This window comes from Erythrolamprus reginae, chromosome 11, assembly GCF_031021105.1.
Source record: "Erythrolamprus reginae isolate rEryReg1 chromosome 11, rEryReg1.hap1, whole genome shotgun sequence".
NCBI lineage: Eukaryota > Metazoa > Chordata > Lepidosauria > Squamata > Dipsadidae > Erythrolamprus > Erythrolamprus reginae.
In genome coordinates, this window is record NC_091960.1 from 22766993 (window position 1) to 22793047 (window position 26055).

Genomic DNA, 26055 nt, shown 5'->3' on the forward strand with positions numbered 1-26055 from the left:
GTTGTTTTGCCATTTGATTGATTGACTGTGTGCCTGTTTTTTATATATATTAGGATTGTTTTATGAATTTCTTAACTTAAAATTGTAATTAGATTGGTGGGCATTGGATTTGTTATTATGTACTGTTTTTATTATTGTTGTGAGCCGCTCAGAGTTTGTGGAGAGGGGCGGCATATAAATCCAATAAATCTAATCTAATCTAATCTAATCTAATCTAATCTAATCTAATCTAATAGGTAGCGGGCCAGACTAAGCACCCCATGGGCCAGATTTGTGTTTGACATACCTGGAGTAGAGTAAGAGTATTGTGCACCGTTCCAATCATGGCCAATCCTTTCTGTGAATGGGGGCTCAAAAGCAATATGATATAGGACAGAAAATAAATCTGCCATAATTCTGTTTCCTGTTTGAATTCAGCTGGCACCAAGCCAATCTCTGGGGGTGGTATAAATAAATCTAACCTCGACCGCTAACCCTTGTAATCAGCTGAGTGGATTTTATTCCAGAATTTTCTTTAAATATGCCCACATGCAAGGAACCCCAGGGTATTTGAAACCTCTTTTATGATGTTTTAATAAGTGTCAGTCCCTCCAAACCTAAGGAGAATGAATCACCTTTTCCTAAAGATTTCTACTTAGACAGTTAATTATTAATTAATGCCTACCTATCTCGCTCAGTTAGCAATTATCTCATCCTAATCACTTTCTCTGCTATCACTCAAGTCAGGCAGCAATGAGCTACTTTGCCGAATAAAGCCCCACACGAGTTGCAGACATTAATACAAAGGTAATTATGGTTTTATTGCTTATGTAATTCTGAATCATGTACATGGTCATTAGATTTATTTCTTGTAAAATTAAATGTAAATACATTCTCAAAATTCTGATTCCTTCCCTTTTAGCTCTTGTGTCTTTCTATAAAGCTAAATAAGAAATATCCTCCCTCCCTCCCTCCTGACTTATATACGAGGGTTATCCAGAAAGTAAGGTTACAAGGCACGTAGCTCTCATGGGGAAAGTTTGCGGGGGAAGTTGGTATTACTATTGTATAGCAGGAAGCCAGCAAAGGTGAACGGGCAGTGCCAGTGGTCAGTAGATCATCAACTAGCATTGTGGTGAAGGTTAGAGATGAGCGTCCTCATTCCGTTTCCCTCCAAGTGCGAAGTGCGCGCTGCAATATGCTACCTGAATGCTGAGGGCATGAATGCTGCTGCGATGGATGCTCAAGATCTTTACTGAGGTGCACAAAATCAACAGAGTGCCACATGAGAATTTCTTGACCGTTTCAAGATTGAAAGTGAGGCTTTTCTCAACTGTATAGTGGCAGGAGATGAAACTGGGGCTTATCACCATACCGCAGAGAGCAAACGTCAATCAATGCAGTGGCGCCATACCTATTCTCCTTTAGCCAAAAAAAATTCAAAACTCAGCAGTCGGTGAAAAAAATCTTGGGCACCCATTGCAGCAGCATAAAAGTAAGCCATTCCTGTATTGACATGACGAGAATGATTGCTTAACAAATAATAAACATTTTATCACAAGACTGAGTGGTTAGTAATCATTGTTTACTATGGAAGAAAGAATGCTAGGATAACTCTCATTTAACTGAGCACACAAAGGCATTCATTCTGAGCAAGAAAATATGGGAATATACCAATAAAGGAAAATATTTGTGGCTTGGGGTTGAAATGAGGGGTCCTTGGTGCTCTATGAGATTAGTTGTTTTCTTGCAGATGTTTCATTATCCAAACTAGATAACATCATCAGTGTTAGTAAGGAGTGAGGTTTTTGGAAGGAGACATCTAACAAAAGTAATTTAATATTCTTCTCCCCATCCCCTTAAATCAATCCCTATCCTCAGGAGTGGGCTGCTCTGGGTTTGCCCAGGTTTGGGCAATAGTGAAAACTCTTCATGGTTTAGTGAACCCCCAAATCCCACTCCTGACTGGTCCCTCACACCTCACCCTTCCCCTCCCATGAATCTCTGTTGTGGTTGGCTCTGGCCCAGCTCCTGCCCCAAGGAATGTGGAGGTGGATGCAGGGGAAACATCAACATGTCATAGGCCTGTTTTATTGCCGACAGAGTCAGGGAGTGCAGTTTCCTCGGATGAAGAAGAAGGTGGGGGTGACTTGGGAGAGGGGGCTTGGCACACAGCCCAGGAAGCCAATCTCCATTATCTTCAGTTGATTTGGATGAGGAAGTGTTAGACCCACGCAGGCGCAGACTTATGCATAGAAGAGACCAATTGAGGAAATATTACAGGAGATAAGAGAGGCCACCTGTGTTTAGGTGGGGCTCCAGTAATTAGAGCTGCTGATATAAATAGCAGCGTACTGGCTTGGGCCATTGTGGAAGATTATCTGATCGTTGTTCTTCAGGACTGTGCCTTGCTGTTTGTTGATTTTTCACGACTTTGAAACCAAAGTAGAGCAAAGTGTGTGTGTTTCACTTTGTGGAAGAAGGAGGGCTGTGACGTTTCTTCACAGCTGCTAGCTAGGTACTTAAGGACTGATTAAGGGGATTGTACGGGTTGTTTTGGGATGAGTGCTCTTTGCAATACAAAAAGGGTGCTTTGTTTCTTTTGGATTTTTGTGATAAAGAATATTGTTTTTGAACTTTCAAGTGTGTGTGTGTCTAAAATTTGCACCCTTGAATTTTCAGGAGACTCATACCATAGAGCCCGGCAGAACAAGTCTCCATGCAGCCCATTTTGGATGCCAGGTAAATGCGGAGGCTTGGGGAGGTTGAAAAATGGGCCTCACAGAGGCTCCAGAAGTCCAGAAATGGGCCTATGTCCAGCTTCTGGAGGGCCTCTGGAGCCCAAGGGAGACAGCTTTCCCCCTCATGGAGTCTTGATGAAAGTCTCCAGAGCCCAGGTCCAGATCAGGGGCAGATTGCTCCTACCGTCACTACCGGTGTCCTACGTGCACAGCTTCGGGTGTTTTGTATGTGCATGCACACATCCAGTAAGCTTTTGTTTCTGCGCATGCACATGAAGCAAAATCTCATCAGGGGATGTGCACAATGGTGTGAGATTTCAGCTATTTTTTTTGTTTCCGCACATGTACAGAAGCAAAAAATACTGAAATCTCTCTCGTGTGTGCGTCCCCTCACAAGATTTTGCTTCTTGTGCATACACAGAAGCAAAAATATGCTGGGATGCATGCACACAACAAGATACACAAAGCTGCACATGCAGCTCACCTTTTGCTACTAGTGTGGTGTCTTTTACCCTTCTGGTAGGAACATGCTAAAGAACCGAGTAGAGAACCTGTTGCTAATTTTTTTAAAAATCCACCCATGCCTATCCCCTTTTTGCAGGAATTAACCACTTCCATAGAAATAAATGCTTTTCATTTTGACCCAGATTTACCTGAAAGTCAATTCAGGAAAGAGGCCTTACAGTTTAGCCAATGAATTGAATTCTGTCTGTCTAGTTAATCTGGCAACTTGTTTTAGCTGGGTGCTGCTGGAGGATAGGAGCATTGTGATAAACCACCTTTGAATGAAATGCCAGTTCTGGGTCAGTGGAGCCTGGAATGAACTTGGTTGCTGAAAAATTTATATTGAATTTAGAACATTATTTTAGCTACTGACAAATGGAATCTGTATTGCATATATTCCATGAATATATGGATGGCTGTAACTAGTTTAAATGGAACTGTTTTTGCTGTTCATTGTTTTAACTATTTTTATATTGATCTATGTTTATTTCTATAGTGAGTGGCCCTGAGTCCCTGGGGACTTGAGTGGTATAGAACTAGAATTAATTAATTAATTAATTAATTGATCAATTAGTTAAATAAATAAATAAATAAATAAAGGCATAATGATAATGATAATAATAATAACAACAACAGCAACAGCAACAACAACAGAAATCCGAAAAGGAAGAACCTGTATTTTACTATTTTAGTATAAGCAATTTCTATATGCACGTCTAGTATGGTGAATGAGCTAATATTGGAATGCATCTGCTATTAATCTACTTTTCAGAAGTGTTTCTTTTCAGATTGCATGCAGTGATTCAGGCCTTTTGGGAAGCAAACTGATCTGGATGGTAGGTTGGAGCTAAGCCGCTTTCTGCTGCATCCTTGGCCTGCTACCAAGAGCTTCTACCTCCTTGTGCCACAAAGCAGGTGATCTCCCCAAATAGTTGGGTATCACAATTGGCCTCTGATAGTCTAGGACAGTGGTCAGTAATCTTAAACACTCAGAGAGCCATTTGGATCCATTTCCCACAAAAAAAGAAAACCCCAGAAGCCACAAAACTCTTCCCATGCCTGACTATTTCCTGAGCAGCCACAAAACTAGCATATATAGTTGAATTAAAGATTCTGTTTTCTTCTAAATTTTTTCTTTTCTTGGATTTATCCATATTTGGCCAAGGGTCAAAACGCTCAATAAATTGCGTGTTGCAGGGTATCACACATTTGCAGTAGTGACACAGTTTGAGTGACAGGGAGTCGCAGTAGAGGGATAAAAGAGCCACATGCAGTTCCATAGCCATGAGTTCCTGACCCCTGGTTTAGGAGGATCCCCTCAAATGGAATTAAAGCAAGAAATAAGTCGACTCATTGTTGAATATAAATGTGAGTAAAAGAACTTGGAGATCTGGGGCTATTTCTGGAGCAGTGCAATGAGATGTGGAGATTTGAGCATCACTCCCAGCCTGGTAGAGTTCATATGGTGATAATAAAAGGTTTGTGGTTGCCTTTCATGGGATTTTTGATTTATGTATGGGACTTTCCATCTGCAAATAATGCATGATTTGATATCCTGTCACGAGAAGGGACAGTCAAATCACTTTAAATCAATTTTTAGTTCTTTGGCCTCCAGAACATGACTGATCCTCCTTGTACATAACTCTACATCTAGGGCAGAGCATCTCCATTATGGAGAATGGCAAGATTCCAAGCCTTGTCCATCACTTGAATAACATTCACTTCTCCATGAAATCCTTTTTCAACTTACCTAGCACTTTCAAATCAAGGGTAGGAAACCTTGAGGTAACTTCTAGGTGGCAGCAAAGAAGTACCAAGCCTTTGAACTCTTTGCTGATCATACCCAACAAGTAGCCCCCAATGGGTCCACACGGAGAGAAGTACGCAGTGGGGTATCACAAGGTTTTGTCCTAGGCCCAGTACTCTTTAATATCTTCATAAATGACCTAGATGAGGGAATAGAAAGGGAACTAACCAAATTTACAGATGATACCAAGCTGGCAGAAATAGCTAATACCCCAGAGGACAGGCTCAGGTTCCAGATGGATCTTGACAGTTAGTTATAGCTGTAGTTTATAGTTTATTAGATTTGTATGCCGCCCATCTCCGAAGACTCGGGGAGGCTCACAGTATAACAGTAATACAATACATTACAAATCTAATAATAAAAAATTAAATCCATTTAAGAAGGCATTAATAACATAATAAAAATCCTAACTATTATTATTATTATTATTATTATTATTATTATTATTATTATTTATTAGATTTGTATGCTGCCCCTCTCCGTAAACTATGCAGTCATACACATTCAACCCAATCTATCATACAGTAAGGCCAAAAAAGATAATAAAAAAGAGGGAAAGATGGTAATTATCCCCACACCTGGGGACAAAAGTGGGTCTTCAGCATTTTACGGAAGGTGAGGAGGGGTGGGGGCTATTTGAATCTCTGGAGGGAGTTGATTCCAGAGGGCCGGGGCCGCCACAGAGAAGGCTCTTCCCCTGGGCCCCGCCAGCCGACATTGCTTGGTCGACGGGACCCGGAGAAGGCCAACTCTGTGGGATCTAATCGGCCACTGGGATTCATGCGGCAGGAGGCGGTCTCGGAGATATTCTGGTCCAATGCCATGTAGGGCTCTAACATTGGATCCAATCAAATAAAATGAAATTCAGTGCAGAGGAAAGTAAAATCCTACACCTAGGTAAGAAAAAACTAAGATATACATATAAACTGTTGCGAGTGTTCCCTGTCAGCCTTTGGAAATGTCAGATTCAGAGGAGGATGAAAACTTAGAAGCCAATTACCCTGATTTAAGAGAAGTGGAGGAGGATAGTGGTGACGAGAACTTAATAGAAAATCTATTGGACAATAGTATGCATAGTAGCATAGTAGCACTTCTTCAGATAATGCGGATGTAGAGGATAGTCCTTGGTTAAATGCCAAATTTAGGAGGTCACAGAAAAGAAGGGACAAACTTGGGGGGAAGAGGTTTGGAATATGCTATTCAGAGTGTGTAAATTAATTAATTACCTCGCATCCAGAATTCACCGGAAATGATGGATGCATTTTGCATGCCGGAGATGTATACTGACGAATTCCAATGTGGAAGAAAGTAAATAAAGAAGTGTTCTTTTGAAAATACAAGCCTGTAAAGATCGTATTTTTGGAGTAGCCAGCCAGACCAGAACATAAACTGGGTGAAACCACACTCAATAACAGTGACTGCAACAGGGATCTTGGAGTCTTGGTGGACAACCAACTAAATATGAGCCAGCAATATGCAGTGGCAGCCAAAAAAGCCAAGACAACCATAAATTGCACCGGAGGCGGAATAAAAACACGGACACCAAGAGCTGGATTTAAATGGATCACTTTATTAAAGTGAAATGAACTTTAACTGATTATCGACCAATAACCAGGACCTGCAGAGGCAACTAAAATTTTTTGGAGTGGAAATAATTCACGAATAACCTTCCTGGGCAACTATGGGCATAGCTCCTTGCTGAACAAGGTGAAGGTACCACGCCTTCACCTGGTTCCTGGCCATGCCCTGGCATGTGGGAGGACTTATTGTCCCATCCTCTTCCGGTTATTGGGATAGGTGAGTCCCAAGGGCAGCCCCTCTCCAATTGCCCAGGCTGGTACAGACACCATGAGCTCCTGGCGAGAGGCTGCCCATCATCTTTAAAGATGCTCAAAGGAGAACAAGCAGTTGCTACCACCGCCCAATTTCCGCCCCTAACCTGCCAACCTCAGTGACCAAAGGGAAGCCAATTATCAAATTGTGACTAAATGCGCCACACCCTCTAACCAAGCCATCCTCACTCCCCAGTGTGGAATAGGTGAAAAAACGGTCGCCACTAAAACGCTGAGGACGCAAAAAATTCCTATTCGGCCCCCGTGGGTGACCCCTTCAAGGCACACTTTAAGATAGGGCGGGTGGGTGGGTGTCTACTTCTTCAGGAGCCGGGGGTGAAGGAAGAACGGCTGTGGCACAGCCCTACTTATAGGGCTCGTCCAGGCATGCCTCCGGTTCCAACAGGCAGCACTGGAAACGCGAATCCCTGCAACAGTGATCTTGTGATCCCCTGCAAGATCACAGATGCCTAATTAGGCAAATTGCCAAAGCTGCATTTGTCCCAGAGCAATTTTCGGCTGGCCGTTAAAGCGGCCAACCATGCATTTGTATTAACAGAGGAATACAATCAGGATCATTTGAAATTCTAATATCACTCTATAAAGCCTTAATTAGATCACACCTAGAGTACTGCTTTCAGTTTTGGTCACCAAACTACAAAAAACACATCGAAACTCTGGAGAAAGTGCAGAATAGAGCAACCAGGATGATCAGGGGACTGGAAACTAAAACATACAAAGAACAGTTGTACATGGCCAGTCTGGCAAAGAGAAGGACCAGGGGAGACATGATCACAGTTTTCTAATACTTGAGGGGCTGCCACAGAGAGGAGGGGATCAGGCTGTTTACCAAAGCACCAGATGGCTGGACAAGGAATAATCGATGGAAGCTGACCAAGGAGAGATTCTACCTGGAAATAAGGAGAAACTCCAACACTTGAGACACTTGAGACTTCCAAAGGGAGACTGGACGGCCATATGTCTGAAATGATGTAGGGACTCCTGCTAGAGTGAGGGGTTGGACTAGATGACCTACAAAGTCCCTTCCAACTGTAATAATCTAATCTAATCTAATCTAATCTGATGGACATCTGAATTTTTGCTACTCAGAACTAGCAGTCCTAAACATGATCGATTGGATGACAAGGATTTTTACTACCGTAGCAAAAATTCTCCTCTCCCACCAACCCATATTTTAGGGCAGATTGTAACATGACTTGTGCCCCTCAGCAGCTTTTTCCAGATTGGCAGCTGGATCTCTTTTTTCCAGACATCAGATGAAAACAAAAAAACCCCCTAAGGCTGGCAACTCATTCATACTTGGCCCAAGCATCTTTTGCTCTGACCTTTCTGATAGCAACACTCCTGTCTCTTGGAGATTTGTCAATCAGGGAGAGGGACAAATGCCCTAACAGCTGGTGGCTGTATAGAGAGTGAACACATGATGAGTGAATGTAAAAATGAAGTTAGAAGAATATGCAGCTACAAATTGTCTGCCACAGTTGATGATTGAGTCCCCAGCATGGTGCAAGTGCCATCATGGGTATTATTTGTATGCCACCCAAGAACACACTTCCCTGGGTGACTTATGCAATAATTAGAATAAGATCTTTTAAAACATTTTTGTGAGATATTCTCAAAATTATATGGTGGGTTGAGACCTAGAGTGGGGATGACCCAGCTCCAAATTCTCAAGGTTTAATACTTTATTAAAGTACCATATTTTTCAGAGTATAAGATGCACCTTAGTTTTGGGAAAGGAAAATACTGGGGAGGGGGGGGACCAAGTATTCCTCTAGTGTCCTTAGTCTGGTCAGTTTCAGCACATGGTTTTATCCCCTGGTTAGAGCTGGAAAAAAAACCTTTTTCAGAGGGAGTAGCAATGAAAACAAGCCTGAAAAAACTTTGGTCTGGAAAAAAATCTTATTCAGAGGGAGTAGGAATGAAAAAAAATCCTGCAACCCAGGAAGATTATTAGCACCTCGTTAGGGCTGGGGGGGGCGCTTAGAAAAAGCTGCATTTGGAATACAAGACAAACCCAAATTTTCAGCCTCTTTTAGGAGGAAAAACATGTGTCTTAAACTCCAAAAATACAGTAATTTATACAGCTGCCCAATTCATTCAGTGACTCTAGGGTACAGGTAAAAATCCACAGTTTCAACACACATTTGGATACAATTCCAGATGTCATTTTGTGAGCCGCCCCGAGTTTTCAGAGAAGAGCGGCATACAAATGTAAATACTACTACTACTACTACTACTACTACTACTACTACTACTACTACTAATATTATTATTATTATTATTATTATTATTATTATTATTATTATTATGCAGTCATGCTGGTTTCTTAAAAGGACAGTCAATAATGGATAGGGGTGCCTGCCCTGTTCAATTATTATTAATAATAATAATAATAATAATAATAATAATAATAATAATAATAATAATAATATTTGTATGCCACCCCTCTCATTCATATGTGAGCGAATTTACAAATTAGATTTGATTTTGCCAACTCCTGTTCTAGGCAAAACCCCAAAATAGGAATGGTTGGCTGGAGAATTCTGGGAGTTGGAATTCACAAGTCTTAAAGTTTATTTATTTATTTATTGGATCTGTATGCCGCCCCTTTCCGGAGACTCGGTTACCATGTCTGGTGTCCCCTGCTCTAGAAAATAAAATGAATAATGCTTCAAACCTAATGTTTTGATTGCAGGAAGGAGGATTAAGAATGTTAAGTGGAATGGAGCATTTTGGGATATTCACTTAGGCTGTGAAAGTAGCAAGGGACATTTTAAATTGTTGCCTTTGAGTAAATGATTATTTTGTGATGGCCATTTTAATCACGAAGGCACCTTTATGACAATGTTCAAAATGTGCTTACAAAATTCTAAGTGAAATGTTTTTGTCATCACACTGTTGCTCACTTCTAGGATGAGGGTAAATTCGATGACTTGCTTGTTTTGAGTCCATTGATATAGGTATTATTTTGAGGTTCTTGGAAAATCCTTAGTCAAGCCACATGATTGTCAAGCCACTCCTACCTGGACACATGGCCAGCAAGTCACACCCACAAAATAAGTCACATCCACAGTATGGTAGTAAAAATTTTGGTAGCCCTTCACTACAATCAATCCTCACACTTTCAATTATCATATCTACACAGATATGTTGATCCAAATTTGGGCTCTTGGCAACCAGGATGTATTTAGAATGGTTGCAACATCCAGGGATCACAGCATCATCATTTGCAACTAACCCAGCTAACTCAAACAAGCAAAGTCAATGAGCAAGCCAGATTCATTTGATGACTGCACAAGCCACTTAGCAAGTTCAGTGATTCACTTAACAGCCATGGCAAAAAATAAATACTGTAACGCTCTCTACATGGGGCTGCCTTTGAAGAATGTTCGGAAACTCCAGATCATGCAGAATGCAGCTGCGAGAGCAATCATGGGCGTCTCTAAGTATGCCCATATTACTCCAACACTCTGCAGTCTGCATTGGTTGCCGATCAGTTTCCGGTCACAATTCAAAGTGTTGGTTATGACCTATAAAGCCCTTCATGGCACCGGACCAGATTATCTCCGGGACCGCCTTCTGCCACACGAATCCCAGCGACCGGTTAGGTCCTACAGAGTTGGCCTTCTCTGGGTCCCGTCGACTAAACAATGTCGTCTGGCGGGACCCAGGGAAAGAGCCTTCTCTGTGGTGGCTCCGACCCTCTGGAACCAGCTCCCCCCTGAGATTAGGATTGCCCCCACCCTCCTTGCCTTTCGTAAACTCCTTAAAACCCACCTCTGCCGTCAGGCATGGGGGAATTGAAACATCTCCCCCTTGCCCATATTGTTTTGGTGTATGATTGATTGTGTGCTTGTTTTTATATATATTGGGGTTGTTTTTATGAATTTTTTAACCTAAAACTGTAATTAGATTGGTAAATATTAGATCTGTCACTTTGTACTGTTTTTGCCATTGTTGTGAGCCGCCCCGAGTCTGCGGAGAGGGGCGGCATATAAATCCAATAAATCTAATTTAATCTAATCTAAATGAGCATGACTCAATTAACCAACCACCTTGCTCAGACACTAAAGTCTGGTTTCAGTTGTCATGATAAGTCAAGGACTACCCATAAACAGGATTGACAATCAATAAGCATCCATTTGGATGGCTTTCTGTCTATTAAATCTCATGAAACACATTCTAACAGCTTTGCTAGGCATTTTTGCTTTCTCAACCCTGCATCCTCTTGGAAATGTTGAATCACAGCACCCCCGAATTCTCAACCAATGCAGTTTTTCTCCATATTCCCAAGCCTGGGAATTGAAGTTCAATTTACCAAAAAAGAAGAAAGCTGCAATCTGCCATTCAGACTCCTGTTAACCTTGAAACCGACAGGTGAGCAAAGCAGAAGCAGCTGCTTCACAGCAAGCAAGAGAGCGGGAGTCTTGGGTTGTGGCTGGAAACAATACGTTTCCTCTGAACACACAGAGGAGAACTGGTTGGGAGCACGACTTTGTGTTTTATCTGCAACTTGGCAACCCCCCAAGGCTAGCAGCTGGCTTTTGACAAAATCTTCAAATTATAGTCATCAGCCTACTGTTCTCACTACCATCAGAAGAAGCCCAAGTAGTGATGGGAACAAGCAACAGCGTGCTTGCTCTCTGTGCAATTGTAACCAACTTTCTCCATTTCTCTGTATTTTCTGACTCTCAGTCTAAAGGGAGCCCGAGGAAGCTCCCATCTTTATTTTTTTTTATTCTTCCTAATCTTGGGTCACCTTCTTACTTTCCAACAACTTGAAATGGCTGCATATTTTCTTGTATATGGGTGTTTTCTGGGAGTGGGAAAGGGTTCTATATTTTCCTTCAATTTATTTGAACTTTCTTTAGAAACTTCTTCAAAGAAGGGAACTTTGGAACAATTCTCACAGGTGGCATGGAATCTTCTTGCCCTTATTTTGTGGGTAAGATGATCAAGAGAATTGTGTATGCTTGTGTGAATTACCTTGTTCCTGATAGCACAATAATCTGTGCTGTGGTTTTGTTGCTTCCCTTGGCTTTTCAAACTTTCAAGTCCTGATGCATATTTTGATACAATATGTAAATATGAAGCTGGATCTCCAGAGTTTCCTTAATTAACAGGACTCATATCCACTTGCAAAGCTTCCCAAACAAGATGCTTTTCTCAGAGTTAAAAAACATTTTGGTTAGCATTATCAAAGCTTGATGCACTGATAATAAAAAGGCAAGACTTATAAATCCTGAGTTCTTCGCCATTTTAATCACTTTCTGCTGCTATTAGAGATTTAGTTGATGTTGCTTTGGGGGCTAGATAAGATTGGTGGCAAAGAGGGCAGAAAACCACCTTCTGAGTGTTGGAGGTAGCAATTGTGAGTCTCTATTTTCCATTTCTGTGTTATTTTTTTTATTCTCAGCCCATAGTGAGCCTGGGGAAGCTTCCCTTCTCTGATTTTTAATTCTTCACAGCCTTAAGTCACCTTTGTACTTTCCAACAACTTGAAATGGTTACATATTTTCTTGTTTAATGAGACTTGATCAATAGGGTTCTTAAATGAAAACAGACTTGCACATTATTAAAATACTGATACAGGTGCCCTTTGATATTAAGGGAAATGTAATTTATACTCTATTTAACAATAGCTACTACTCATTGTGAAGAGAGAAGTGCCATTTTAATTGGATTCTTTCTTTTTTCCGACCCAAATTACATATTATAGTAGCAATCCAAATCTCAATTTATCTTCAGGAACTAAAGAAATGAAGACTGAAGTCTCAGCAGCATAGATTAAAATTTGCCTGTGTCAATTAAAATTACCTCACAAGAATTAGACTAAAGCTAACAGCTAAAACTGGGAATTGCATTTTCTCATCTCTCTCTCTCTCTCTCTTAACAGGAGTGGAATAAGAACAATCTCTTGCATCTTAATGCATAAATGCATCTAGGAAGTTGATCCTACAAAAGGAAGTCTGATACTTTGCAACAGTGTTCTTTGATCTGGGTCTGATAGCAATTCCAGAAGTTTGAATTTCATACATCTGGAGGAGGATCTAACAGTACTTTCCATTAACTGGAAGGACATAGATGAGATCAAAACCTAGCTAGTGTTTCTTCTAAGATGGGTAAGCAACCAATTTCATGCTATTTTGGGGGGCTGCTGGGAAAGAAAAGTGTTATTTAATCTCTTTTGTTATTTAACTTTTTTCTACTAGGACTGTTTGACTTATGAAAATTGGACATTCTGCTTCAAGTGCCAAAATAACATTATGCCCCTTGAGTTGGGGGTAGGTATGTGGGGATATTCTCCCACCCCCTCTAGATATGGTAACTAAAATGCTTTGGTTAATATGAAATATCAAATTGAAATTGAATGAACCCAACCTCATTCACAGTTCTTTTTGGATCATTGTAGATCCATTTATGTATGTTTACATGCCTTGACTAATGGCTTCATATTTTGAATTACATATTGCTTTAGGAATGAAAGTACAACTTCTGGTGAAACATCTTGCCACTGAAGAAATAAAATCCCTTCATTTGATCAGATTCATTGCCTGTTATTAACAAAATACAAACCAGGAATGGTGAATTTCTACAACTTTATCTATAACTGGTCATTTTTGTCCATCTTTGGAAACCTTTCATGGGAGATAAAAGAAAAAAGAAAATACAGGCTAGACCAGGGGTAAAATGTTCCCTGTTTGAGTGTGCCTGTAGGTCATCTAATGTAGGAAAATTGGTCGCAAAAGAAATAATAGCAAACAGTTGGAATATCAATTGTACCATATGTGTTGGGTAGAATGAGGTCCCATGATCCCCTAGCCAGATGTAGAACAATAACATGTAAATGAGGTAGAGAGATGTGTTTTTAAAAAGACCACCCCTATATTTTGTTATATAATCTGTTTCTGTATTATAGTCTAGTCCAGGGGTGACAAAGAGGACATGCTTCCAGTTTGGGCGTGCCTGTCAGTCATCGGAGAGCCGGTTGCGAGGTTCGGCCCGGATGCCACCATTTGGGTTCTTTTATCCCCTGCACATATTTTATTTATTTATTGGATTTGTATGCCACCCCTCTCCGCAGACTCGGCGGCTAACAACATTAATAAAAACAGCATGTAACAATCCAATACTAAAACAACTAAAAAACCCTTATTATAAAAACCAAACATACACACAAACATACCATGCGTAAATTGTAAAGCCTAGGGGGAAAGAATATCTCAGTTCCCCCATTCCTGGCGGCAGAGGTGGGTTTTAAGAAGCTTACGAAAGGCAAGGAGGGTGGGGGCAATTCTAATCTCTGGGGGGGAGTTGGTTCCCGAGGGCCATATACAGAACCCTTTGTGCATGCACAGAGGGTAAAAGAACCTAAATGGCAGTGTCCAGGCAGGTCGATGGAGCCTCACTCTGCCTTCACAATGGGCTCTCCAACGACCCGCAGGCACACCTGAACTGGGAGCATTTCACCCCTGGGTTAGACTATAATATGAAACAGATTAAATAACAAAATATACAGGTCATCTTCCTTAAAACACATCTCTCAACCTCCTTTACAGGTTATTGTTCTACATCTGGCCAGGGAATCATGGGACTTCATCTACCCAACCCATATGGGGTCCAACTGATATTCCAACTGTTTGCTATTACTGTACCACGGTTTTTCCCACCCGATGATGTCATACGTCATCACCAAGAGTCACTTCTCTGTCTCTTTCTCTTTCTTTCCTGTCATTTTCTGCTTCAATCATTTTCTCATTTCTCTTTTTTTCTCCCCTTTTTTCTATCATTTCTCTCTCTCTTCCTTCCACTCTTCTCTCTCTCTCTTTCTTCCTCTCTCTCTCTCTTCCTTCCTTTCTCATCTTTCTTTCTTTCTCTTTCTCTATCTTGCTTCTTCCTCTCTCACACTCTCTTCCTCCCTCTCTCATCTCTTTCTTTCCTTCTCTCTCTTTCTCTATCTCTCCCCCTCTTGCTCTCGAGCGGCGAGCGAGCGGGCGGGCGGGCGAGCGGGCGGGCGGGCGGGTGAACGGGCGAGCGGCGAGCGGCCGGGCGGGCGGGTGAACGGGCGAGCAGCGAGAGCGGCAGGGCGGGCGAACGAGCAGCCGGGCGAGCGGCGAGAGAGCGGCCAGGCGGGCGGGTGAACAGGTGAGCGGCGAGCGAGCGGCCGGGCGGGTGAACGGCAGGCGGGCAGGTGCTGGGGGGGCAGGGGCAGCCAACATTCAAAGCAATCTTTGTCGGCTTCCGCACTTTCGTCGCCCCCCGCCTCCACCTGCAAGCCCTTGTGTGGCCATGGAAAAAGGGCACGCATGCGCAGATGGTATTTTTACTTCCGCGCCGCTATACCGCGGAAAATCGATTATCGCGGGAGGTCTTGGAACGTAACCCCCGCGATAATCGAGGGATCACTGTATTTCTTTTAATAATTTAAACAATTTTCCTACATTAGATGGTACATGAATTTTATTTATTTATGTATTTTATTTATTAGATTTGTATGCCGCCCCTTTCCGTAGACTCGGAATTCCCTCAAGATGTGTCATAACTATATCTCTTGGCATATTCTGGGAGTCCAAAGCTACATGTCAGAATGTGTGTCGTCCCCCCACCCCCACCCTCTTTGCTCTAACATTTGAAAGGAAATGGTTATGGTTACCTTTGTAGCAAGACTCGCCTAGCATCAGATCCAATTAAATTTTGATATCGGATGAATCATAAGAAGCTGATAACTTAATGCATCTCTTGACAGCCAGAGGACACAGTCAAATGTGACCTATCTACAATTTCATCTTGATATATTTCTTGGCCAACCCTCTTGTGCATACACTCACTTCTTCCTCACACCTTGCCATCATCCCACTGTGAGGAGTGAACCAATATCATAGCTTCATCTGCAATGTGAAATTATTTCTGATCTAAGTTAAGCATTGTAATGGGCCCTTCAAGGGTATGCATCGTCCACTGTTGGCAGGTTTTAATATAAACTTTGGCTTTTCAATAAGGTTTCTCTTAATAGCATTTCTTACTGGTTTTCCTGGTCTTCAAAAATGTATATAGTACATGTCACAATCGTTGAATTCTTCTAAAAGAAAGCTTCCCTTTGAGGACCAGAGCCCTTTAACCTGCTAACAAACTATTTGGGAACTTTAGCAAGTGAGCCATGAATTAACTTCAGCTGGTTCATTTTATTTGTATTTGTATTTGTATTTATTAGATTTGTATGCTGCCCCTCTCCGAAGACTCGGGGCGGCTAACAACAATAAAAAAGACAATGTGAATAAATCTAATATTAAAAATAATATAAAAAACCCCAATTTAAAGAACCAATCATACATACAAGCATACCATGTATAAATTCTATAAGCCTAGGGGGAAGGGAAAATTTCAATTCCCCCATGCCTGACGACAGAGGTGGGTTTTAAGGAGCTTGCGAAAGGCAAGGAGAGTGGGGGCAACTCTGATATCTGGGGGGAGCTGGTTCCAGAGGGTTGGGGATGCAACAGAGAAGGCTCTTCTCCTGGGTCCCGCCAAATGACATTGTTTAGTCGGCGGGACCCGGAGAAGGCCAACTCTGTGGGACCTAACCGGTCGCTGGGATTCATGCGGCGGAAGGCGGTCCCGGAGATATTCTGGTCCGATGCCATGAAGGGCTTTATAGGTCATAACCAACACTTTGAATTGTGACCAGAAATTGATCGGCAACCAATGCAGACTGCGGAGTGTTGGTGTAACATGGGCATACCTTGGGAAGCCCATGATTGCTCTCGCAGCTGCATTTTAATCAATTTGACCATGCTTTTGCTGGATAGAGTCACTGTTAGGATTAGCAGTGAGCTAATACCTATTTTCATATTTACCAGAAGCAGCCAAACAGGCTGACTACAAATGCTTCAGTTATGGGAAGTGTTAGTCTAGCTAGTTGATCAATTATAGATTTGTAACTGAAGATTTTTGCCAATGGGCCCATTACTGGAAAAAGGAAAGGTAACAGCATTTTGCTTAAGCTCTGGTCAAGGATGTCCAAGAAAAAATCTGAAGGTAAACAGTACATCATTATCATATTTCAAATACACAGCCAGAGGTGGAGAACTTAGGTAATTGAGTGCTTATTATGGGATGTTAGTCTAAACTGTGCATCTCCTCAATGAATCAGGAACAAGTGATGAAATGGCAGGAAATTCCATTCTTGATGGGCCACTTTCACAAACCGCAGAATGTCTTATTCTCAATTGATTTGTTGGGGTTACAATGCCAATAAACCCTGAGTAAATGGAACAAGAGGCAAACGTTATATAGAGTAACCTTTGCACAATAACCATGGTCTGCATGAAAGTTCCTTCCAGATGCCTCCATGATTTGCAACAGTGTAGATAAAGAGATAAATCAATCCACGAGATTGATTTTCGTGGAAGACAGTTTTCTCCATTCTTTGAATAGAGGGAGCGAACAGGCAGTGAAGTCAGTTGACCTGAAGTTTAGCAAATTATCACCCAAGTGAGCATCAAAAGTTTGGTAAATGAGTACAAATTTCAGCATCCAAATTCCAAGGGAAGGGGAGGTGTATGGGGCAGTTAGAAGAAGGAGGAAAGTCTTTAAAGATCTTCTGGGTCTCTTCAAGCCTGTTTTACCATTCATTGCAGAGTCAAATTTCAAATTCAGAATAGATCTGAAAGGGACCTTAGAGATCTTCTGGCTCAATATCTTGCTCAAGCAAGGGGCCCTATATCATTCCAGCCAAATGGATGTCCAGTCTCTTCTTAAAAACCTCCAGCAATGAAGCACCCATCACTTCTGGTGACAAACCATTCCACAAGTTAATTCTGGCTTAGGGCCAGATTATCTTCAGGACCTCCTCCTGCTGCACAGCTCCCAACAATCAATAAGGTCCCACAGGGCTGGCCCTCTCCGGGTCCCGTTCATCAGACAATGTTGATTGGTGGATCGCAGGGGAGGGCCTTCTCTGTGGTGGCTCCAGCTCTCTGAAACCAACTACCTCCTGAGATCTGTACTAATCCCAACCTATTGGCTTTCCAGAAAGCCATGAAGACCTGTATGAACAATTTGGTACCATATAAATCCGGCCACAAAATGTTATGAATTGTTTCTAATTGGGTTTTAAAGTGTCTTTTATATTGTTTTTTAGATGTTGTGAGCCATCCAGAGTCCTGAAGGAGTTGGGCAACCCATAAATTAAAGTAATAAATAATAAATAAATAATTGTTCTCTCTGTTAGGAAATGTCTCTTTAATTCCATCCATTGTTTCTTTTCCTGCCTGCATGTGCTTTGGAAAATAAGTCGAACCCTTCTTCTTTGTAACGGCCTCTCAAATATTGAAATATTGCTATCATGTCACCCCTAGTCCTTTTTTTCTCTAGACTGGCCATGCCCAAATCCTGCAAACTTTCTTCCTATGTTTTAGTCTCCAAGGCCTTCAATCATTTTCTTCTCTGCAGTTTTTCCAACATATTTTTTTTTTGTAATGTTGTGACCAAAGCTTTGAAAGGCAGTTTAAAAAGGACCCAAAGGTGAATTTTCAGAAGGCAACTGGACTTTCTTGTTTTATTTTATTTTTTTGCAGAAGATTCACTTCCCATCCAAGAAGCTTCTTCTACGTCTTCAAAGAAAAAAAAAGAACAAGAAAGTCCAGTTGCCTCCTGAAAAAGGACCTTTGGGACAACCATGACTTGGATGACTGAGAATCTCCACAGACTTTTAGTTTAAAAAGGAGTGAAAAGTTGAAACCAACATTTTTCCCTCAGGAGGTGAAATCCAGGATAATATTCTTCCCCTTTCTGGGAAATCTCCCCCATTTTAGTGGAGGTGCATTGTTATTTTGGCCTATTCCTCTCACAGATTCTTTACCCCCTTATCCATCAAGAGGGTGAGCTTGTCTTATTTTTCCAATTTTGTCATTTTCATCAGCATCTTTAATCAAATTCTTGTTTACGGTGAGCTCCTAGCGGTCATCTTTGGCGTCTTTTTGTCAGCAGCAATATCTGACAGCTTTAAGGGCTCCTGTTCCAGTTTAAATTAAAACAAAACTGGTCTGTTACAAAACAAAACTGGTCAGAATGCAAACTTCACAAGAATGCCCTTAAGTGATTGAAGGGAGAGATCCAGTTCAGTGCTAGCAAAAAATAAATTGCATATTTTTTTAAACAAAAAATCACGGTGCTGAGAAGAGTTTGACAGTAGAATCAGTTACTCAAAAGATGGTGGGCTTTTCTTTATTGGATGTCATCCATTGAAGGCTTAGGCAGCCATCTGGCTGGGCTGCTTTAATTTGGATTCCTGCTCTAATTAGAGAGTTGGTCTTGCTGGGGTGCCTTTCCAGTCTAGGATTCTTACTCATCCCAATTCAGCTCTGTGTATAATTTCAAACTGGACATATGGCAATAACATGTCTTAAACTCAACTGCAGTAAAACTAAAAGAAACTTCCAATATATATTTAGTTTGTCAAGCATATATGAGCGAACAATTATAAGTATGAACATAATATATAAACTTGTTCTGCCGGTGTGTTTCAACTGCCTGTAATTACAGGGTAATTAGTCCAGGAAGACACATACCACGCAATAAAAGGAAAACCCAAAAGTTTTTATAAACAGATAAACAGAAACAGCCCCCTTTTTAAATGTCAAAGGGATTTTCTGATACACACAAGGCACAGGTTAAATGCAATCCAATTGCTCACCCAATAACTGGGAAATTGAGTCCAATTCTAAAGTCCAGAGAGTCCACACACAATCTTGAACAGCACAAAAACCACAATCTTGATGAAACAATGAATCAGATAAACTGCCACAAGGCTAAACCAGCATGCTGTTCTTTTTCTCTGTAGCACTAATTACAGCAGCCCCACCCAACCACAGGTGGCCTCATTTTCTCTTGTAATAATCCTTCAGTTGTTGTCTCCTATGCATCACTCTGCGCATGCGTGGATGTGTCATTAATTCTTGTTCAGAATCGAAGGATGATACAGATGATTGATCTCCTCCTGGGCAGTCTGCCAAACTCCCCTCTTCCCTGTCACTCACGCTTCCTTGGTCAGAGGAGGCTTCATCGGCAGATTCTATCAGGAGCAAAACAGGCCTGAGGTATGTGGATGTCTCCCCCACATCCACCTCCACATTCCTTGGGGCAGGAGCTGGGCCAGAGCTTTTTCTCCAGTAACATTGTATTACAAACCAGGGCATACAAAAACTTTGCCAGACCAATTCTCAAATACAGCTCATCTGCCTGGAATCCACACTGTATAATGGATATTAATACAATTAATGACTATTTTAGCTTCAACCACAATAATAAATGGGCAAACAGTAGATACAGACTCAAATTAAACGGCTCCAAATTCGATTGCAGAAAATACAACTTCAACAACAGAGTGGTCAATGCCTGGAATACACTACCTGATTCTATTGATACATCCTCAAACCCCAAAAACTTTAATCTAAAACTGTCTACCCCATTCCTAAGAGATCTGTAAGAGGGTGTGCAAAAGCATACTTGCATGCCTACTGCCCCTGTCTTGCTGTTCCCATTATTCACACTCATTTCATAAATTTATGTTGTGGTTAGCTCTGGCCCAGCTCCTGCCCCACCTTAGTTTTGAGGGAGGAAAATAGGGAAAAAATAATCTGCCTACCAGATTAGTCTGGTTAGCATCAGCACATTAGTTTGCTGGTTTTGAACACTAACGTGCTTGCTTTCTATCCTCTGGTTGGGGATAAAAAACAGTTTCTAAAATACTTCACTTCTCTCTTCAGAGAGAGAAACAGTGAGAAAAAGCAGGCAAAGGGATGATAGCTTAAAGCATTGAAAGTCCCTTTACTAATTAGCACCTCATTAGGGTGGAAGAAAAGCTGGATGATTGCTTCCTAGTAAAGTACAGAAGAGTGGTTCACTGGTGTTAGGGCTGAAAAAAGGCTTCCAAACCCAAAAGTCCATCTGATTGTCATTGGGAGTGTTGTGGTTAGCTCTGGCTCAGCTCCTGCCCTAAGGAATGTGGAGGTGGATGTGGGGGAAACATCCACATGCCACAGGCCTGTTTTGCTCCCAATAGAATCTGCTAACAAAGTCTTCTCTGACCAAGGAAGCGTGAGTGACAGGGAAGAGAGGAATTTGGCAGACAGCCCAGGAGGAGATCAATCATCCTTCTCATCCCTGGATTCTGAACAAGAGCTTATGACAGACCCACGCATGCGGAGAGTGATGCATAGGAGAGAACAACTGAAGAATTATTACAGGAGATAAGTGAGGCCACCTGTGGTTGGGTGGGGCTGCTGTAATTAGTGCTACAGATAAAAAGAGCAGCGTGCTGATTTAGCCTTGTGGAAGTTTATCTGATTCATAGTTCGTTAAGATCGTGGTTTTGCTGTTTCCCTGTTCAAGACTGTGTGTGGACTTTCTGGACCTTGGAATTTGGACTCAATTTCCCTGTTACTAGGTGAGAAATTGGATTGCATTTAACCTGTGCCTTGTGTGTACCAGAAAATCCCTTTGACATTTAAAAAGGGAGTTTTTTCTGCTTTTCTGTTGATAAAGACTTTTGGTTTTCCTTCTATCGTGTGGTGTGGACTAATTACCCTGTAAATACAGGCAGTTGGGACATGCCGGCAACAGAGAGCAGCAGTGGAAAAAGCAGGCAAAGGGAAGATCGCCTAGCTAGCAAAGTATGGAAGATCGCTTCAGTAGTTAGCACCTCATTAGAACTGGAAAAAAAGCTTAGTAAAAGCTACATCCAGAGTATAAGACATGCCAAAATCTTCAGCCTCTTTTATGGGGGGAAAAGGTATATCTTATACTCCAAAAAACACAGTACCTCTTATAACAAAAAAACCAGGGTGTAAATTGAGTATGTCAATAAATATGGAAATACCATGTTTGACCCCCTGCATTGATGCGATTAAATTTCCATGTTCCATGTCACTGACAGTGCAAGAGAGCCCTCACTAGCTTGATTTGTTCTTGTAAGTTCGGAATAAAGCAACATCAATTATCACAGACTCAGATTATTCCATTATTGTACATTCAGTACAAGTAGCAGCCGCCTCAATTTTTATTTTTTTTTCGGACTTGGGCTGAGTTTGATGGTAATTGCATTTAAGGAATTCAAAGCAAACTTGTCAGTGATGGAAAAACCATCTGCACAAATTGTAGACATGGAGAAGGTTATCATGGGCAGCCCACAGGCAATGTTGCTTGGGGGGGGGGAAAGGAGAAAAAGACAGCTAGGGACATACAATTATTCTATTTTGTTTTTGGCAGATTTCTTATTTTACCATCTGTATGTTCTATCTGGCTCTGTTTCCACACCAATTTGTACACTTAGCTGGGTGGGGGGGAACCCTACAAACCAGCTCCTAAACACTTTTACAAGCAATGATACATCATAAAATGTGTTCCTAACAACTTGGTTGTTAAATCGCCTCACACACAATACTCAGAATGGTGTCTTTTAATGAGCACATGAAATTTCTCTGCTTGTTTGGGGAGATCCAAAACAAGTTGCAGTCAGCATAAACTGTGGGAGGGGAAAGCTTGGTTTGCATAGCTGCTGTTGGTAATGAGAGAGAGGTAGTAACTCATTGCCAGAAAGATGTAAGGGGACTTGAGCAGAGCCACTAAATTAGATGCAATGAGAAAAAGAGAAATAGTCCATGTAGTCTATATACTGTATACAAAAATATCCCCGCAGTCCATATAAAGTGATCCCTCGATTTTCACAGGGGTTGCGTTCCCAGACTGCCCGCGAAAGTCAAATTTCTGCGAAGTAGAGATGCGGAAGTAAAAACACAATTTTCTGGCTATGGACAGCCAAAAACTACCCCCGTGCAGCTTTTTCCAAGGCTGCACAAGGAGCCGGGCTTGAAGTTGGGTGCAGGGAGCGACGAAAGTGAGGAGGCCGGCAAAGATTGTTTTGAATGTCGCCCCCCCGCCCCCCCAGTGCCTCCAGCCCCCTCGCCGCTACCCCCCCACCCGATCCGCCCCTGTCACTGGCTTTCTTGGGGCACGGGTCCTCCTGCAGCAGCGCTGGCAGTTACGGCTTCTCGTCCTCCTCATTCGGCCGCTAGCCGCTCTGAGCGCTTTGAGAATGCCCGCCCTGCCCCTCTCGCAGTCCCTTAGCTGAGAGTGCTTTCGTCCCAGCTGTCAGCAAGGGGGCTGCAGGAGAGGCTGGGCAGGCATTATCACAGAGAGAGAGCAACAGACCGAAAAAGATAGAAAAGAGAGAGGGAGAGAGAGAGGGAGAAAGAGAGAGAGAGCAAGAGGGGGGAGAGTGGAAGGTAGAGAGAGAGAGAAAAATGATAGAAAAAGGGGAGAAAAAAGAGAAATGAGAAAATGATTGAAGCTGAGAATGACAGGAAAGAGAGAGAAAGAGAGAGAGAAGTGACTCTTGGTGATGACGTATGACATCATCGGGTGGGAAAAACCGTGGTATAGAAAAGAACCGTGGAGTATTTTTTAATTAATATATTTTTTAAAACCGTGGTATAGCCATTTCGCAAAGTTTGAACCCGCGAAAATCGAGGGATCACTGTATACAGAAATAGTAACAATCTATTATGAAACAATTGTGACAAGTTGAATGGTAGAAGATGAACATTTTTTTTAAAAAAAGAGAATAGAATAGAGAGGGAAGGGACCTTGGAGGTCTTTTAGTCCAACCCCTGCTCAAGCAGGAAAACCTATACCACTTGAGACAAGTAGTTATCCAATCTCTTATTAAAAACATTTTTAAAAAGCCAACACTGCAATAACAGAGGAATAGAATCAAGATCACATGAAGTGTTAATACCACTTTATTATGCCTTGGTAAGGCCACACTTGTAATTCTGCATTCAGTTTTGGTTGCCATGATGCAAAAAGGATGTGGAGACTCTAGAAAAAATACAGAGAAGAGCAACAAAATTGATTAGGGGACTGGAGGCTAAAACATATGAAGAATGGTTGCAGGAACTGGGTATGTTTATTAGTTTAATGAAAAGAAGAGCTAGGGGAAACATGATAGCAGTGCTTCAATATCTCAGGGGTTGCCACAAAAAAGAGGGAGTGAAGCTATTCTCCAAAACACCTCAGGGTAGGAGAAGAAGCAATAGGTGGAAACTAAACAAGGAGAGAAGTAACTTAGAACTAAGGAGAGATTTCCTGACAGTTAGAACAATTAATCAGTGGAATAGCTTGCCTCCAGAAGTTGTGAATGCTCCAACACTGGAAGTTTTTAAGAAGATGTTAGATAACCATTTTTCTGAAGTAGTGTAGGGTTTCCTGCATCAGCAGGGGGTTGGACTATAAGAACTCCAAGGTCCTTTCCAAAACTGTTGTTGTTGTTGCTGTTGTTGCTGTTGTTGTTGTTGTTGTTGTTGTTGTTGTTGTTGTTGTTATTATTATTATTATTATTATTATTATTATTATTACATCCAGTAATGTTATCCTGGTTAATTGTCCTATTAGGAAGTTTCTCTTTATTTCAAGGTTGCTTTTCTCTTTGATTAGTGTCCAACCATTATTTCTTGTCCTGCTTTGGAGAATAATAAGAATAAACAAATTCTTTGTGGCAGCCCCTCAAATACTGGAAATACTGGAATATTGCTATCATGTCACTCCTAATTCTTATTTTCTTTAGATCAGCCCAACCCAAAACCTACAGTCACTCTTCATACGTTTTAGTCTCCAGGCCTTTGACCATCTTAGTTGTTCGTCTCAACACATATTTTTGTAGTATGGTGACCAAAATTGGTTGCAGTATTCCAGGTATGGTTTTACTAGGGTTTCATAAAGTGGCACTTATACTTCTTTTATTGAAGAGCTGGAGTGGTGCAGTGTGCAGCAGTGCAGGCTACTTCAGCTAACTGGTACATGTAGATCAGCAGTTCAAATCTCACCACCGGCTCGAGGTTGACTCAGCCTTCCATCCTTCCAAGGTGGGTAAAATGAGGGCCCAGATTGTTGGGGGCAAGAGGCTGACTCTGTAAATTGCTTAGAGAAGGCTGTAAAAGCACTATGAAGTGGTATACAGTGTTCCCTCGATTTTCGCGGGTTCGAACTTCGTGAAAAGTCTATACCACGGTTTTTCAAAAATATTAATTAAAAAATAATTTGCGGGTTTTTCCCCCTATACCACGGTTTTTCCTGCCCGATGACATCATATGTCATCACCAAACTTTCGTCCACCTTTAATAAATATTTTTTTTAATAAACTTTAATAAAGAAACATGGGGAGTAATAATCTAAATGGTTGCTAAGGGAATGGGAAATTGCAATTTAGGGGTTTAAAGTGTTAAGGGAAGGCTTGTGATACTGTTCATAGCCAAAAATAGTGTATTTACTTCCGCATCTCTACTTCGCGGAAATTCAACTTTCGCGGGCGGTCTAGGAATGCATCCCCCGCGAAAATCGAGGGAACACTGTATAAGTTTAAATGCTATTGCTGTTTCACATTATATTGATTCTGTGCCTCTGTTTATACAGCCTAGGATTGTATTAGCTTGAGATATCACATTAGATGCCACAGGGAGAATAAATACAATTTGCCAGAGGTCCCCAGTCCCTGGTCCCTGGTCCATTTGGAACCAGGCAAAATACCACCGGTGCCCACCATTTTCACAAATACAGCTGCATGTGCTTGCATGCACCTAATCATTCCCTCTCTCACTTCTACTCAGTGATGGGCTACCAAAATTTTTACTACCACACTGTGGCGTGGCTTATGCATTTTGTTTCAACATCTTTCAGTGCAAATTAGGTGTTCTCAGGTGGAGCTCCATTTTTGCTACCCCATTGCGTCCCCCCCTATCCGGGCAGTAGCCCATCCCTGATTATTTACTATATAAAGTGTACGTACACACACACACACACACATGCACAGCTCTTCTAAAATTATACACATTCAACCTCATTTACTGTGATAGGAAAAATATACTCAGAGCCCAGAAGGGAAAAAAAGAAAAAAACCCCAAACTTTTGCTACCGGAAATGTGTACCTGACCAAACTTTTGCTACCAATATTGTGTACCTGACCATATCCGTAGGAGCCAACCGCTGCTTTTACTGCTGCTACCATTGGTCCACAAGGCTGGAAAGGTTGGGAACACTGCAATATACTACTATTAAATCATGGTAAGTGAAAATGATGACATGGCATTCATTCATTCATTCATTCATTTATTCA

At 41.6% G+C, this 26055-nt stretch overlaps 1 long non-coding RNA gene across 2 annotated transcripts in view; it reads left to right on the top strand.

Annotated features, from left to right (window-relative positions):
* Positions 1–706: 706 nt before the first annotated feature.
* Positions 707–26055, top strand: part of LOC139173921 (uncharacterized) — a 54935-nt gene continuing 29586 nt past the window's right edge. The window contains exons 1-4 of one of the 2 annotated variants that reach the window (XR_011560259.1): positions 707–786; positions 2662–2721; positions 12784–13009; positions 13100–13250. This is a non-coding gene — a long non-coding RNA (uncharacterized lncRNA). Of the gene's footprint in view, positions 787–2661; positions 2722–12783; positions 13010–13099; positions 13251–26055 lie in introns of those variants that run through there. The other variant, XR_011560258.1, reaches the window with a different exon arrangement.